This window comes from Narcine bancroftii, chromosome 13, assembly GCF_036971445.1.
Source record: "Narcine bancroftii isolate sNarBan1 chromosome 13, sNarBan1.hap1, whole genome shotgun sequence".
In the NCBI taxonomy this organism is placed as follows: domain Eukaryota; kingdom Metazoa; phylum Chordata; class Chondrichthyes; order Torpediniformes; family Narcinidae; genus Narcine; species Narcine bancroftii.
In genome coordinates this window covers 20,121,894-20,139,441 of record NC_091481.1, presented here as the reverse complement: position 1 = coordinate 20,139,441, position 17,548 = coordinate 20,121,894, and the positions used below count along the sequence as shown (strand labels likewise).

General features: G+C 41.0%; 1 long non-coding RNA gene across 2 annotated transcripts in view; it reads right to left on the bottom strand.

Moving 5' to 3' along the window:
• LOC138748295 (uncharacterized) overlaps positions 1–17,102 on the bottom strand; it is a 224,203-nt gene extending 207,101 nt beyond the window's left edge. For both annotated transcript variants that reach the window (XR_011347921.1, XR_011347920.1), the window contains exon 1: positions 16,955–17,102. This is a non-coding gene — a long non-coding RNA (uncharacterized lncRNA). The remainder of the gene's footprint in view (positions 1–16,954) is intronic.
• Between the last annotated feature and the right edge of the window lie 446 nt (positions 17,103–17,548).

Genomic DNA, 17,548 nt, shown 5'->3' with positions numbered 1-17,548 from the left:
GGAAATTATAATTAGCCTACAAATCTGAACTCAGTTTCCATCGGAACTCCACTGATAATGTATGAATGTTTGCAATACAAAAGACAATAGACATTTTTTGCTCTATATACTCTAAATGTAAGATTGCAGAGAAAATCTTGTTCGGCCATTATAGAACAGGAAATCGTGAAAGTCCACTTCACATTCTATCAATGTTCATGCATGTGGATAAGACAGTGAGCAAAAAACAATAATTTAATAGATTGTTTCAGGTTTGGTCCAATGTTAAAATAAGAGTTTTAGTTGATCCACAAATATGTTTATTGTGTTTCTATCAGTATTTATTTAGCTCTGTCATACTTGTAAGAGCCAATAATAATCATGATTTATTTCCTGGTCTAATTTAATGCTACAAGCATCATTAACAAGAACCCAAAAAATTATAGCCCTGTGTCCATGGTAGGGAATCTGTTGAAAATTCTTAGATGTTCATTTGTGTGGGAAGTTTAGGGAATTGAGTGGTTGGTTCATGAAAATGGAGGGAAATGGACCAACCACTTCAATTCCCTAAACTTCCCACACAAATGTCTGTCCTCAGCCTCAGCCATGGTCAGAATGAGCTGGACGAGCAAAACATCATGTCATCCTTAAAACCCAATGACATGAACATTGATTTTTCCAATTTTAGATGACAAATGGAGGGAAATGGACCAAATGGAGGCAGACATCCAGTTTTAATTGACTTAATATATGTTCTGTATTCTATGTTTAACAAAATTGTACTTTAACATTATCAATATTTTGAAATGAACCAGGATGTTAGTCTATCAAACTCTATGTTTAACTTTGAACACTAAAGATTACATGTGTAGAAATAAACAAAGACCACCTCTGTTATTATGTATGTGGAGAGCCTATTCTATTAGCACTGAGCAAGCTTGACACCCTGGTGCACAAATATTGATGCCACGTGAGGCTACCTGGCACTATTCACACCGACCTATTTGATTTCCATTCACAGTCAGAATGCAACAGCCTGCCTGCTGAGACCTGAACAGTTCATTGCTTTACCGTGAAAATTATATTCAATCTATTTGAGATTTAAATCCATTGAAAATTCTCAGTAATGCATTGCACATGGGTCATTTATGGTTTTTAAAAAAAAAAAAATATACACAGCCGCTGTGTTCTGGGAAATTATTCCCAATTTTCCGGAACACAGTCTAAAAAAATCGTAACGGGAATTCCTGGTCCAAAATTTTACCTCCACAACCCCTAGTTATTTTCACTGATCACCTGAAGTCTAAACTGAACTGTAGCCGATCTGCCAACACTGGGCTAATGAATATGACATAAATACCATACCAGGTATTCTGCCTAAACTCGCAGACAGATACTGATATTTGGTTTTGGTTGTATGGCCACTCCTGAAAGGTAGGGAGACACTTCAGAATGGGGGGGGAAAAGTAGGTTCTATGTAAAAAAAAATGTAATTGATGCATTTGCCTGAGACAGACAGGATAAATTCTTATCCTAGTGAGATTCACAGCTTTACAGTTCAGCAACAATAAAGGTGTTAGGTCTTAAGTTCGGAAAAACAGATCAATGAGTGAATGTCCCTAATGTCCTGCACAAGGATCCACTCAATGAATATCACTGCAGTAAACATAGATAACTTACTTGTCATACATTGCCAGTTGTACTAATCTCTCGTGGCATTTCACAGTGTCAGACATTGATACTGGATATATTGCACAGATCAACACAGACAGGTGTTATATCTTCCAGCAGATGAGTCCAACTGAATTGATTAATTTTCAAAATACTTCAAATAGTTTCATTACCATCACAAGGGTGTCTGGAGGTTTTCAGGACTGAATTAAGGTCATTGGTCCTGATTAATAGAGTCATTTATATTTAAGTGAATACATGTAAAATCAATAGTAAAACATTCCAAACCAGTATCGGTGCCAAGCGGGGGCATTTGCAAGCATTGCCCACAAACAAAGTATAGTGACCCCCTCCCACCCGTGCTAGGGTGGCCAGACATCTGGTTTTAGGTTGGACAGTCCGGCTCTTGAGTAATCTGTCCACCATCCGGCACTTCGAGCCAGAAGTTAACGTCCTCCATTTGAGGGTGAAGAGGCAGAAAGGGGCATTTAATATGTTTTTTTTAAATCAGCATCGCAGAGTTCATAGACTGTGCACAGCCATGTTTCTTGCACACATGCTCAATGGATTGGCGTACCGGGGCCACTAGCGTCACACCTGTCAGAATCCACTGCGCATGAGCAAAAGGAAACCTGGCTGCTCATGGCCTATGAACCACGGGATGCTGCATTTAAAGGGGTAAGTGCTCCCACCCCCTCTGCTGAGTTTTCAAGCATTAGATTGTGGCCCCCACTAAGACTTCTTCTAGTGCTGACCATGTTTCAAACCATTATTTTCTCCGGTCAAGTAAATTTTGTTGAAAACCATTGCTAAATATCTACATTTTAGGTCTCTACTTTAGCCATACCTACAGTGCAAATTAGATAGAGTTCGGTACACCATGCCATGAGTGAGACATGAATGACTGCAGACACTGTGATTGTAGCAAAAACACACCAAATTTCTGGAGAAACTCATTCAATCTTTTCAGCGCCCAGAGGAGACAAAGATATATTGCTGACGTTTCTCACCTGAGCCGTTCTTCAAGGAAATAAAAATCAGAATAAGCCAGAAGCAGGAAATCTCAGAAAGTCTTGGAATTCAGACAATGCTGGCTGGGGGAGAAATCTGGACCAACAAAAGGAGTAATTGGATATATAAGGAACGACGCAAGAATCTATCATGTTTGTGCGAAAGGAGACAGAAGGGAGAGACAGAGCAAGAGGAAGATGTTGGGGGGTAAGAAATGAGTCAAATGAAAGCCACAGAAGGCGATAATAGTGCCATCTGGTGGAAGCTGCGCAGTTGGAAGATGAAGTGTTGTTCCTCCAATTTGTAGGTGATCTCAGTATGACAGTGCAATGGACCATGGACAGACGTATCAACAAGGGAATTATATGGAGAATTGAAATAGGTGACCACTGGGAGATCAGCGCTATTGTGGCAGACAGAGCTGAGGTGCTCAACAAAGCGATCTCCCAGTCTCTCTGCTGTAGAGGAGACCACATTGGAAGCACTGGATGCAGTAGATGAGCCCTGCAGATTCACAAGTGAAGTATTGCTTGACCTGGAAGGACTGTTTGGGGTGCCGAATGGTGGTGAATGAGGAGGTGTGGGTGCAAGCAGAGCATCTCCTGTGGTCACAGGGGTAGGTCCCAAGGGGACGATTGGTGGGGAGGGAGGAGCGGACAAGAGAGTGAATGAGGGAGTAGTCCCTGCAGAAAGTGGAGAGGAGAATATGCTAGTGGGATCACTAGAAGATGGTGGAAATGGCGGAGGAGGACGAGTTGGATGCAGAAGCTGATGGGGTTGTAGGTGAGGACAAGGAATCCTGTCCTTGTCATGTGGAATGGAAGGAGACCAGGGCAGATGTGCAGGAAATGGAAGATATGTGAGTGAGCACCAAGTTGATGTCTAGAGGTGGGATCATGTCATAGATTTCACACTCACCCACATATCCTCCATTACCTGCACATCTGCCTTGGCCCCCTCCTCCACACGCCCAACAAGGACAGAATTCCTCGTCCTCACTGGCCACCCCAGCACCCTCTGCATCCAACACAACCTCCTCCACTATTTCTGCTACCTACTATGTGATCCCACCACTAGACACATATAACCTCTCCTTCCCCCGACCACTGGGAATCCTCTGATGTGACTCCCTTGTCCACTCCTCCCTCCCCTCCAATTTTCCCTTGGGACCTATCCCTGTGACTGCAAGAGATGCTCCATTTGTACCCACACCTCCTCCCTCACCACCATTCAGGTCCCCAAATAGTCGTTCCAAGTGAAGCAACACTTGTAAATCTGCAAGGGTCATATACTGCATCTGGTGCTGCTGTTGTGGTCTCCTCTACATCAGAGAGACTGGACGCAGCTCACTTCAATGAGCACATCGACTGTCTAACACAATAGAGTGGATCTCCCAGTGGCCACCTATTTCAATTCTCCCTTCCATTCCCTTACTGACATGTCAGTCCATTGTCTCATGCACTCTAAGACCACCCACAAATTGATGGAATAACGCTTCATCTTCTGACTGGGTACCCTCCAACCAAATGGCATTAATAATGATTTCTATGGCTTTTGTTATTCCACCCTAACCTCTATCCCCTCCCACCCCCACCACCATCTCTTCCTTCTGTCTCCTTTCACACAAACATGATAAATTCTTTCCTCGTCGTTTAGCATACCCAATTAACACCTTTTGTTGGTCTGGATTCCTCCCCCATCCAGCAATGTCTGAATTCCAAGATTTTCTAAAATGTCTTGTTCTGGCTTATTCTGCTTTATCCTTGAAGAAGGGCTCAGGCCCACCGCAATACATCATTCTCTCCTATGGACACTGAAAAGTCCGGCCGAGTTCCTCTTGCATTTCAGTGTATTTTTACTACAATATGCCATGAGCTCTGTTTAGCACATTTTAAGCAAAACAATTCAGAAGGAGTTAAAAATATATATTCCAATTAAAATAGAGTAAACAGAATTGTCAGTGATTTTTACGATATAAAGTAAACAGGGTTAATGGCACTCACTCCAAATTATTCCACTGGAGATTAGATGTTTAAGGAAAACAGCATTTAGAACTTGTATATATGCACCGCCAATTATAAAACACCTGTTCTTACTGATAGCCAGAACGCTGAGACAGTCAGACTGATGGAGTACAGTAGGAAAGGCCACTCTTGCTCAGCAATATGTTGGGTAATCACCTCTCAGATCCCAGATGAACTTAACGAGATATCCAAGACTCCATTGCCTCCATTCACTTGTGGATTAGGGTTCAGAGGCAGGCACCAACAGGCGAGGAACAGCTTCTTCCCGCAGGCAGTGAGAGTCAAAATCAGAATGTTATTGTCATGCGCAATCATGGAATGTGTTGTTTTGGGGGAGGAGTCACGCGATGGAGTAGTGGCCGGACGGTGAACTCCAGCCCTCTCCAGAAAAGTCGGGAAAAACAAGAGAAAACACAAAGGCACAGAAATAAAAGTTACAGAAAAGTGAGTATAAAGGTGGAAAGAAGATGGCGACAAAAAAAGAAAAGTCGAAAGCAACGGTAAGAAGAGAGGAAGAGAAGACAAAGGAGGGAAAAGGTGAAGGCCTTACCTGTCCGAAGAGGCCCGCTGCGGAGAGAGAAACCCGCTCCCTCAGGTCGGTAAATAATGGACTACAAAAATGGCTCGCAGAGCCGAACAAAAGTGCGCAACCGCGCATGCGCGAAGTTTCGCGCATGCGCGATGCGAATGAAAAAAAACACACCGACGGGAGGGGGGACCAGCTGGGGAGTCGATCTCCACAGCCGGCAACGACAGCTGCAGAACACCTGCAGCAAGAAGAGACCACAGAAGACAATAGAAACAAGATAGAAGAGGAGGAAAGGGCACCAAAGAAACAACAGATGGTCAACCCAGAGGAAGAAGAAGAGGAAGAGTATGGTGAAATAGAAGAAGAAAAGAGAGGCAAGGTAAAGGATATACTTGCTCTTATTAGAGGATACATGGAATCATTTAAAGAATGGCAAACACAGGAATTTAAGGATTTAAGAAAAAGAATAAACAACACAGAGGAGAAAATAATTAAAATGGAGATGACCTTAACAGAAATGGGAAAAAAAATGGACAAGATGGAAGAGCGGGCAGTAGCAGCAGAAATGGAGGTAGAAGACTTAAAAAAGAAATTGGAGAAATCTAATAAAAAAACTAAAGAGACACAAGAACTACTAGCTCAAAAAATAGATACAATGGAAAACCATAACAGAAGAAATAACATAAAGATAGTGGGCCTTAAGGAAGATGAAGAAGGCAAGAATATGAGGGAGTTTATAAAAGAGTGGATCCCTAAGACCCTAGGATGTCCAGAACTACAGCATGAAATGGAAATAGAAAGGGCACATAGAGTAATGGCCTCTAAACCACAACCACAACAAAAACCAAGATCTATTGTAGTAAAATTCCTAAGATATACTACAAGAGAAAAGGTACTGGAGAAGACAATGGAAAAAGTAAGAGAGGGCAACAAACCACTGGAGTATAAAGGGCAAAAAATCTTCATTTATCCAGATATAAGTTTTGAACTCCTAAAGAAGAGAAAAGAGTTCAATACAGCAAAGGCGATTTTATGGAAGAAAGGGTATAAATTTATACTAAAGCATCCAGCGGTATTGAAAATATTTATTCCAGGACAACAAAACAGACTATTCGCGGATCCAGAAGAAGCACGAAAATTTGCAGAACAATTACAAAAATAGACTGAGGGAGGAAGACGGGTAATGAGAGTTAAAATGATCACGACTGATATGTATGTGGGTAAAGACAAAAATAGACTGAGGGATGAAGACGGGTAATGAGAGTAAAAATGATCACGATTGATATGTATGCAGGTAAAGAGGTATAAGAGTGAATAGAGACAATGAGCATACATGAATGTATCTGTACTTAGAGGAAAATATGGATAGTATAGACAAGAATTAATAAGGGAAGGTAATGGAATAGAGAGAATAAGGAGGGAATTAAAAGAGGGACCTTTGTGACATATGAAAAGTGAAATCTTTTCTGGGGGAGGGGGGGTGGGGGGAAATAGCGGTCACTGCAAAATCAGTTGACGCTTGCGAGTGGATTCGCAAATCCAAATGGAGAGGGGAGATGTGGTTGTCCGACAAGGGATAAAGGACAACTCAGGAGGTGAAGGGGAGATTGGGGATAAATAAGATAGAAATAGGAGAATAAGGAAAATGTTAGATGTTGTAGGAATGTTGTCTTATAAAGAGTTGAAAATAAGAAAACAGAAATGGAAAAGGAGGAAAGGTAATGATGGAAAAACGGAAAGAGAAGATAAACAAAATATAAAAGGGCTACGCTGAACTATATGTCTTTAAATATTAATGGAATACATAACCAAATTAAAAGGAAGAAACTACCAAATTTAAATGAATAAATGTATTCCATTAGAAAAAATAACATATTGGTTAAGAAATAACATTGAAATATTCGAACAAGTATAGGAGCCTTACATTAAATACAATAGCGAAAACCTACCGGGGACAAACATTACCTAAGTTGATGGAAGGAGAAGGAAAGAAAAGAATGGACTCAGTAGAATTTCTGGTGTAATTTTGTTGAATGACAACATTGTCTGACTGGCTTAATGCAACCTAGATTGTATACCTAAAATGGATGAGAGGGGGGGGTGGGGGGGTGGTTTGGGAGGAAAGGGGGGGGGGGGGAGAAAAAGTCACTGTATATGTGTGAAAAGAAATAGTGTATATCATGGCTAATGTGATTTATGGTGTGAAAAATAAAAAAATTAAAAAAAAAAAAAAAAAAAATGTGTTGTTTTGTGCCAACATGCATATAAACCACCTTACAACAATAAATAAAGTAGTGCAAGGCACTGTCTTTAGTTCATTGATCATTCAGCGGGGAAGAAGCTGTCCTTGTGCCATTAGAGTGCTCATCTTTCGGCTCCTTGTAGTGTGTCAAATGACTCAAAGACTTGTTGACTGAAACCAAGGCTTTTATTAACAGAAGACTGGAGTGTGGTACATTGAGGTCGACCAGTCCAGACTGACCTGGGTCTCGTTAGGAGCTGCCCTGTATGTCCTGCCAGTAGGCATGGCTACGGCGCTCAGCCAATCACTACTACTATATGTCAATATATACATTGGAGATAGTATCCTGTACTATCACACTCCTGTATCTCTTTCTCGATGGCAGCAGAGTGAAGAGGATGTGGTCTGGGTGGTGGGGGTCTTTAAGGATAGAGGCTGCTTTCTTACGACACCACCTCACATACGAATCAAAATCTGATGCCTCTGATGTCACAGGCCAAGGTAACAACCTTCTGGAGTTTTTTTTCCTTGTCCTGAGCGTTGGCACCTCTGTACCAGGCAGTGATGCAATCAGTCAGAATGCTCTCCACAGTAAACCTGTTGAGGTTTGAGTATCTTCAGTGCCATACTGAAGCTCTTCAAGCGAGCTTCTGGCGAGCCACCTTCATAATTGCATCGACATGGAGGCTCCAGCTCACATCCTCGGAGAATGCTGAACAACCAAAGGGAATGGCTCACGCCAACTCTCCTTAGCACAAAATAATATTTATTTATTTATATGCTTATCCTGTATATGTATTATTTGTCTGTACGTGCATTATGTCTGGTTGAGTGTCTGCATGTCTTGCACTGAAGGCCAGAGAATACTGGTTCATCAGGTTGTACTTGTAAAACTGAATGATAAACTTGATTAGGAGGCAAATGGAAAAGCAAATTAATTGTTAAAAATGATTTTATTCTAAAGGTTTTCATTATTTCCAAGCATTTTGGTGGATATTGGTTAACTGTAACTTTAATCATAAATCATTAATACATTTTATAACTGCTTCAATTTTCAGTTCTTTTGGCTAGCTTCGAATGCTTAAAGAAGCAGGCATTACCATCTTTCGCAAGCTTTGAGGAGCATTTCAGATTACGCCCTCTGATCATTGCTGCCGAGAGCTCGGCTGCTCAGTGTTATTCTGGGAGATTTTGAGTTTGTGACATTAGCCTTTTACATCCACATCAGATAAATTCAGCCTGAGATGAACTAAAGATAATACTTTCTGTTGAGCATGGGTACTGGGATAATATAATGTATTTATATGGGTACTGGACTTTGTGGCAAAAGCAGCAAGAATTTTGGTACATATGCACATTGTACTTATGGGTATGACAATAACTGCATTATATTGATCACATAGTTCAAGTAATTATGTTTACTTATCAGTATAGTACAGACATCCTTAGATCAGGTGATCCCACAGGCAGTTAATGGATTCCATGCAAAAAAGATAATGATTTATACTCAGCTCCAAGAGAACACAAGTGACAGAATTATGAATATTTGATTTCTAATTTTTTGCAATAGTGCCATTTGACTCTCCAGTGTACGAGTTTATTGCAGGGTTTTTCAAAAGTACTCAAATCCTTTCAATGTTAACTTTCATTTATTTGGAGGGAAATATTAGAGGGCACAGATATATTTGCCAGCAAATGAGAAATTTATCCAAAATGATCAGGAAGTGAAAATAAAAATCTTCTAATACTTAAGCAAAATGTACACACTGCAGATGTCAAAACAGTAAGTAAATGCAAGCTTGTTTTCTCTCATTAAATTATATAGATCTCTCATGTTTGCAAATGATTGGCATTAAAATCTGATTAAGAAAATATTTTCATACTGCCTATTTATCTCCTTCAGGCTTGCCTTGGGAATAAATTGACGGAACAAGCTTGAACAAATTACATTAGACACAAGTCCAAATTATCACGTCAAAGATATCACATCAGAGAGAGCATGTGATTTCTGCTATTAAATGGATAAACCGTTCTTTAACAATAATAATAAACCAAATAAAGCAGCATCTATAATTGTTTAGTGGTGGTTGTTCTGTTAGTTTTGATCATTGATAATTTTAAGATGTGACATTGTCCAGGGCATAGGCTATCAAAGCATGTATGTCCTTGTGTTAAATTTTGAAAGTTGCTGTATCTGGGTGCCACACAATTGGAAGGACATAGGCTATCAAAGCATGTATGTCCTTGTGTTAAATTTTGAAAGTTGCTATATCTGGGTGCCACACAATTGGAAGGACATAGGCTATCAAAGCATGTATGTCCTTGTGTTAAATTTTGAAAGTTGCTGTATCTGGGTGCCACACAATTGGAAGGACATAACTGCCCTGGAATGGTGCAGGACAGATTCACCACAATGTTACCTAGGATGCAGTACAGGTATTACAGTTTTTAAAAAATGACTGGATATGCAAGGTTTGTTTATCTTGGAGTTGAGGATGCAAAAAGGAGATCTAATAGATATACAAAGTGGGTGGGGGGGGGGGAGTAGATGTAAAACATTTTTTCTCAATGACAAGTGGTGTCTAAAACCAGAGAGCATGGGATTAATGTAAAAGAGGAAGAGGATCCGAGGACATTTTCTTTCATCCATCATGCAATTAAACACACTGCCTGAGAAGGAATTGGAGACAGGCACTCTCAGAAGATTTAAGAAGCATGCGGACAAGCACTTGAATCACCAAGGCTCAATTGGCAATGGACCAAGTATTTTTAAATGGGGTTATAGATGATACGCATTATTGGATGGCATAGATATGGTGGGCTCAACAGTCTATTTCTGTGTTGCATGACCCAATGACAGACTAATAATTTAATGTGATGCCTAAACAGGAGTTTTAACTATACTGATTTTTAAATATTTAAACAAAGTATAGGGCTATAATTAAGAAGTGCTGGGCTAGATTTTGCTGAGTCCTGCTCAGCACTCACCATTCACACTGATCAATATCCAAATGCTCATTATACACATTATAATCACTAGAAGATGGTGGAAATGGCGGAGGAGGACGAGTTGGATGCAGAAGCTGGTGGGGGTTGTAGGTGCGGACAAGGAATCCTGTCCTTGTCATGTGGGATGGAAGGAGACCAGGGCAGATGTGCAGGAAATGGAAGATATGTGAGTGAGCACCAAGTTGATGTCTAGAGGTGGGATCACATCATATATTTCACACTCATCCACATATCCTCCATTACCTGCACATCTGCCCTGGCCCCCTCCTCCACACGCCCAACAAGGACAGAATTCCTCTTGTCCTCACTGGCCACCCCAGCACCCTCTGCATCCAACACAACCTCCTCGACCATTTCTGCTACCTAATCAAATAGATCATCATATTGAATAATACACACCTACAAGCAGTTCCAGATGGGTATTAGTCACGGAGAATATAAGAGACATATATTGAATGCATTTACAAATATTTGGTGTGGACTGTTTAAATAAGCCGTGAAAGAAGATGCAGGTTTTGTATATTGAAAAGCAAACTGGATAAATCTATGAAAAGGTTTATTTGCAGGACTGTAGGAAAAGTGTTGAAATGTGAAATTAATCGAATTAATCTCTCAAAGAGCTGACATAAACAACCTAGTTGCATATCTTCCCATTACAATAATGGGAAGTTTTCTAATTATTATTAATGTTAAGATTTATAAGAACTGAGTAAATGGAACTATTATGTGCTGAGTGACTCTCAAATGACTTTTAAACTTGAAATTACACGTCAAATAGGGTGTGCAGAGGACAACATAATGATTTCTCCTTCCAGGTAGGAGAGGTTTAACAGGAATTCGATGAAATAATTAACAGGTTGAAATGATTTGAACTGAAAGTGCACCTCACTTCTGCAATGTTCTCTTCAAAGGAGAACCGCATTATTTATGTTTAAATGGATCTGATGAAAGAGAAAGATATATTTGTTTTATTAACAGAGACTTGGCAGGGCAAGATAGGTGTTTTTATTTGATAATCTTTCTAACCATTTATACATCAAACACACATTGATTCTGAATATTTTAATTAACGTACATTGACTCTTTCTAATTATTTAATATGGGACCATTTCACTTACCACAGCATCTCAGTTAGCAGGGAGGATTAGTTTACCATATCTTCTTACCTTAATAAATATTGTTTTTCCAGACTCTTTTGTGTAGTCTTCCAAAGGCGCTATTTGCCTTGGCGAGTCTGTTGTCTATCTCATTGTCGATCCTTGCATCTGATGAAATGGTGCAGCCGAGATAGGTAAACTGGTTGACCGTTTTGAGTTTTGTGTGCCCGATGGAGATGTGGGGGGGCTGGTAGTCATGGTGGGGAGCTGGCTGATGGAGGACCTCAGTTTTCTTCAGGCTGACTTCCAGGCCAAACATTTTGGCAGTTTCCGCAAAGCAGGACGTCAAGCGCTGAAGAGCTGGCTCTGAATGGGCAACTAAAGCGGCATCATCTGCAAAGAGTAGTTCACGGACAAGTTTCTCTTGTGTCTTGGTGTGAGCTTGCAGGCGCCTCAGATTGAAGAGACTGCCATCCGTGCGGTACCGGATGTAAACAGCGTCTTCATTGTTGGGGTCTTTCATGGCTTGGTTCAGCATCATGCTGAAGAAGATTGAAAAGAGGGTTGGTGCGAGAACACAGCCTTGCTTCACGCCATTGTTAATGGAGAAGGGTTCAGAGAGCTCATTGCTGTATCTGACCCGACCTTGTTGGTTTTCGTGCAGTTGGATAATCATGTTGAGGAACTTTGGGGGACATCCGATGCGCTCTAGTATTTGCCAAAGCCCTTTCCTGCTCACGGTGTCGAAGGCTTTGGTGAGGTCAACAAAGGTGATGTAGAGTCCTTTGTTTTGTTCTCTGCACTTTTCTTGGAGCTGTCTGAGGGCAAAGACCATGTCAGTGGTTCCTCTGTTTGCGCGAAAGCCGCACTGTGACTCACAAAGATAAGCGTATACAGAGCCGTTGTCATACCCACACTCCTGTTCGGCTCCGAATCATGGGTCCTCTACCGGCACCACCTACGGCTCCTAGAACGCTTCCACCAGCGTTGTCTCCGCTCCATCCTCAACATCCATTGGAGCGCTCACACCCCTAACGTCGAGGTACTCGAGATGGCAGAGGTCGACAGCATCGAGTCCACGCTGCTGAAGATCCAGCTGCGCTGGGTGGGTCACGTCTCCAGAATGGAGGACCATCGCCTTCCCAAGATCGTATTATATGGCGAGCTCTCCACTGGCCACCGTGACAGAGGTGCACCAAAGAAAAGGTACAAGGACTGCCTAAAGAAATCTCTTGGTGCCTGCCACATTGACCACCGCCAGTGGGCTGATAACGCCTCAAACCGTGCATCTTGGCGCCTCACAGTTTGGCGGGCAGCAGCCTCCTTTGAAGAAGACCGCAGAGCCCACCTCACTGACAAAAGGCAAAGGAGGAAAAACCCAACACCCAACCCCAACCAACCAATTTTCCCTTGCAACCGCTGCAATCGTGTCTGCCTGTCCCGCATCGGACTGGTCAGCCACAAACGAGCCTGCAGCTGACGTGGACTTTTTACCCCCTCCATAAATCTTCGTCCGCGAAGCCAAGCCAAAGAATAAATATACTGACAATAAGAGCAAAACTTCATTTGCCGTGTTTATTTTGTAGTTCTAATGCACATCTGAAATGTAAGCTTCAGATAAAGGAATGGTAATGGTTTCCAATAAATACTACTTTAGACTTGCTTCTTTTTCTGTCTTATGCAGCATCTTAAAGAAGTCCTAGTTTGGAGCAGATCCAATTTCTCCCCATGGTCATAGGTAGCTCTAAGTCCCCACAATCAGCTACAGCCAATAGGTCTGCAGATGGTATCATCAATAAATGATAGGTGCCAGTGCACAGAAGCCTTATCCTTTACAGACTGTGCTGATGTGATCTTTTTCTTTATATGGATTTCAAGGAATGATTTTCTGAGCATTAAAAAGATATCCTGGAATGAAGGAGAGCATTACTTTTAATATAATCTAATTCTTCGTTTTATGATGAATATATTGCAAAGCTTAGCATCAGAATCTCTTTGTCCCTCTGTGGAATTCACTGCCCAATGAAGCAGTGGAGACTACCTCAGTAGGTATATTTAAGACAAGGTTGGATAGATTTTTTACATAGTCGGGGAATTAAGGGATATGGTGGAGGAAATCCTATCCAACAACAACCTTGCACTTAATATCACCAAAACTAAGGAACTGATTGTTAACTTCATGAAGAAAAAGCCAGAAGTTTACAGTGATCATTGGGGAAATCAGAGGTGGAGAGGGGAGCAAAATTAAGTTCTTGGGAATCGCCATCTCGGAGAATCTTTCCTGGACCCAACACATTAATGACATTGTGAAGAAAGTAGGTCAGCACTTCCTCAAGCATTTGTGGAGTTTTGGTATCACACCAGAAACCTGGGCAAATTTCCAGCTAAGTGGTGGAATGTGCGCTGGCCAGCTGCATCACAGTCCAGTATTGGGACACCAATATTCTGGAGCATAAAGCCCTCCAAAAGGTAGTGGTCTCGCAGCGCAGTACCTCACAGGCATCACTCTACCCACTATTGAGGACATCTAAAAGAAATGCTGGTGTTGGAGAGAAGCAGCAATCATTAAGGATCCGCAACACCCAGCACATGCTGTGTTCTCACTGCTGCCATCAGGAAAGAGATATAAGTGCCACAAGACTTCCACCACCAGGTTCAGAAACAGCTGCTGCCCCTCCACCATCAGACTCCTCAACAACCAACTCAATCAGGGACTCATTTAACGACTCCTGTGCACTTTATTGATGTTTTTATTCTCTTTGTATTGTGCTGTTTCTTATCTGATTACAGTTCTTTATTTGTTTACATATATACGCTGTGCACACATTTATTTGCACTACAAATAAGTTGTAATTCAGCCTAGCCCACAGAAATAAGAATCTCAGGGTTATATGTGATGTCATGTATGTAAAATATGAAAAGGCAGGTAGATGGAAACGAGCCTATTAGATCAGCCAAAATCTATTGAATGGGAGAGCAGGTTTGACAGGCCAGATGGCCTACACCTGGTTCTATTTCTTATGTCCTTATGTCACTATTTATCTGTAAGTAATTAAACAATGGGTAAATCAAATCCTTGTTAGGATGACTGGTGGGCCGACATTCCAGTGAAAATAGATACAAACACAATAATCTCATCTTGAAAAAAGCCGCTGTTTGTGGAGCTTCCGTTTGTCATCAGAAACCTTGGCCAACTTCTACAGATGAGTAATGGAAAATGTGCTGACTGGCTGCATACCTCTGCCCAGTACATCACAGCCAAAACTCTCCCAATCCTCGAGAAAATCTACATGGAATGCTGCCATTGGAGAACAGCAATCATCAAAGAGCCACACCACCCAGGACATGCTCCGTTCCCACTGCTGACATCAGAAAAGAGGTCTAGGTGCCACACCCCTCATGCCACCGGTTCAGGAACAGTTGCTAACCCACAACCATCAGACTCCTCAACAAAAGATCCAATCAGGGACACATTTAAGGACTTTTACTTTGTATAATCTTTATTACTGATTTTTTTTCTCTCTAGGCACAATTTGCTTACATTTCTGTTTCTTTTTTAGCCCAGTTTAAAATGTAGTTTTGCCTGGCCTGAAGGAAAAATCTCAGGATTTTGTGGTGTCATGTGTGTACCTTGACAATGTATTTGAACTTAAACACACTAATTTCTCTTTGTTCACTTGGGTTATACATAAAAAAGAGACATAAATTAGTCCAGTTACTAGCTATTGGAGCCCAAATCAAGTGGCAGATTCTCTCAGGAACCTTATTTTTTAAACAAACAGATGCATGACTTTAGAATTTAGAAAGTTTAGTAAGATCCAAAACATTGGACGATAAACATTGGAGTTTAAACCAATTATTCTGATAGAACAGGTCTTTTCAAACTACTATTAAATCACATAACACTGACCTTTTAAGAGTATTACTCTGAAGACCAATGGGAACATGACTAGTCCTTGGTGACAAACTGATCTCTCCAACTTCCATTTGAGTTGGACTGAGTAAACAATTGCAAATATTGCCTGGGAGCACTGCAGAACTCTCAGGCTCAGGAATCTGATTACACTGGACAACAATTTCCCACTCCCCCCCCTCAAGTTTGCTTTCTGAAAAAAAAAATGGGGATTAGGACGAATAACTTCAATCTGAAGACAGATAATTTCATATTTGCTCTATCATGTACAAAGTTGGAGAAACATTAAATGAACTTTTATTGAATTTAACATGTTTAATTTCATAATGTATCTCTGAGCCAAGCCCTCGGGTTGACTGCAAATGTTGCACAACAAATGCGAGGAGTCAAGGGTTTGTCTTGATCACCAATTTTACAATGGAAGTAGAGCTCATAGGCTTTCTTAATAAGTGCAGTCATGCTGCGCCTTTGAGCCTTAAGCGTATCCTTGCCAGAATGTAACAGAATGCATCACAGCTGTTACACTGATGAGACATTTCTGCTATACTGAATCTTCCTGAAGACAGTAAGGGCTATTGTTAAGTACACTCACCATGTTATTGCCTGCTGACCATGTGCATTAACATGCATTCAATCTATATCAATGTAATGCACAGCATCTGTATGTCAGCTGCTTTTATAAACTGTCTGCATCTATACTGATGAAGCATGCCCGGGCCTAAAACAACATTTGCATAGGACCTGCACTGAGTCCATGCCCAGGCATGATTGGGCTGACCAAAACAGCTTGCTTTGTGGGCAATTTTCTTGCAGACTTAAATATAAAATAACAAAAATAGATTCTATCTAAAAAGAAAATGTTTAAGGTGATTTTTGTGTTCCATAAAATACACCTAAAAGTATTCAGGAAGCAAAATCTTCAATGTCCAATGTTGTAGAATCTCAGATCTATGGCATGGTTCTGAACTTTCATACAAGCTATGGCAGCGTATATCGTGGCTCAAAACACTTCATCTATTCACTGCACTGTCACCTCCACCCATACCCAAAAGGGTGGGGGGGGGGGGGGGGGGGTTCCTTCTTAATTTGTCTACCAGGGATCCTCAATGCCTGTTCTACTTTGTCATAAAGTTCTGCTTACCATGCTGCCAGTTTACTGTGAACAAATCTTCATATCATATGGCCAATCATTTATATTCATATCATTTAAGGCCAATTGCATTGCTTCACGAGGGCAACACAAGTTTTCTCTTCACAACAAATAAGTGTAACCTGATACAATCTGCCTGGTTGGTTGGTTGGCTTGGAAAGTGCCCAGACAGATGATGTGATGCTGTTCCTACAATTTGTGGGTGGTCTGGCAGTGCTGAGACCACCCGCATTAACATCATTTACTCTGGTTTCCTTTAAACCATGCCACCCCTCCCCCCCCATTCTTTTCTTCCCCCTTTCTCTATCAATCTTTGTTTAGGCTCCTACCTGTGTTTTGCTTTTGCTTTGAGGATGGGCTCAAACGAAACATCAGTAATATATCTTCCTTTTGCGAGACTGGCTGAGTTCCTCCAGTACTTCTGTGTGTTTTACTACAATCACAACATCTGCAGACTTTCATGGATCACTCCAACAAAAGATTTGTCTGCAATAATGAAATATCCCTTGTTATCCTTGAATTAACTGCATCTATGAATATTTGTGTCTTAGCATTTTTGGTGATCTAACATTTTTACTATTGTTGATGTATCTTGCATACAGAACGACTGACGCAAGCAAGAATTTTGAAACATATGTACATTGCCTATGACAATAAACTCACACGAAACATGACTCATTGAATAGTGAATTTGAGCAGATGTTAAATAGCCAACAAGCAATGAATGCAATTACTCAAAAAAGAGAACTGAAATATTTCCGTGTGCAAGAGATCTGTTTCTTCTCAAGTTAATTTTACTGGATAGGTCTCAATATTTTACCAATTTTGATGCATATTGGAAATACCTAAAACACTCCTTCAGCCTTCTCATTCCTTTGGCTGGTTTCTTCAGAAATGTTAAAGCGACGCTTTCAACACCTATT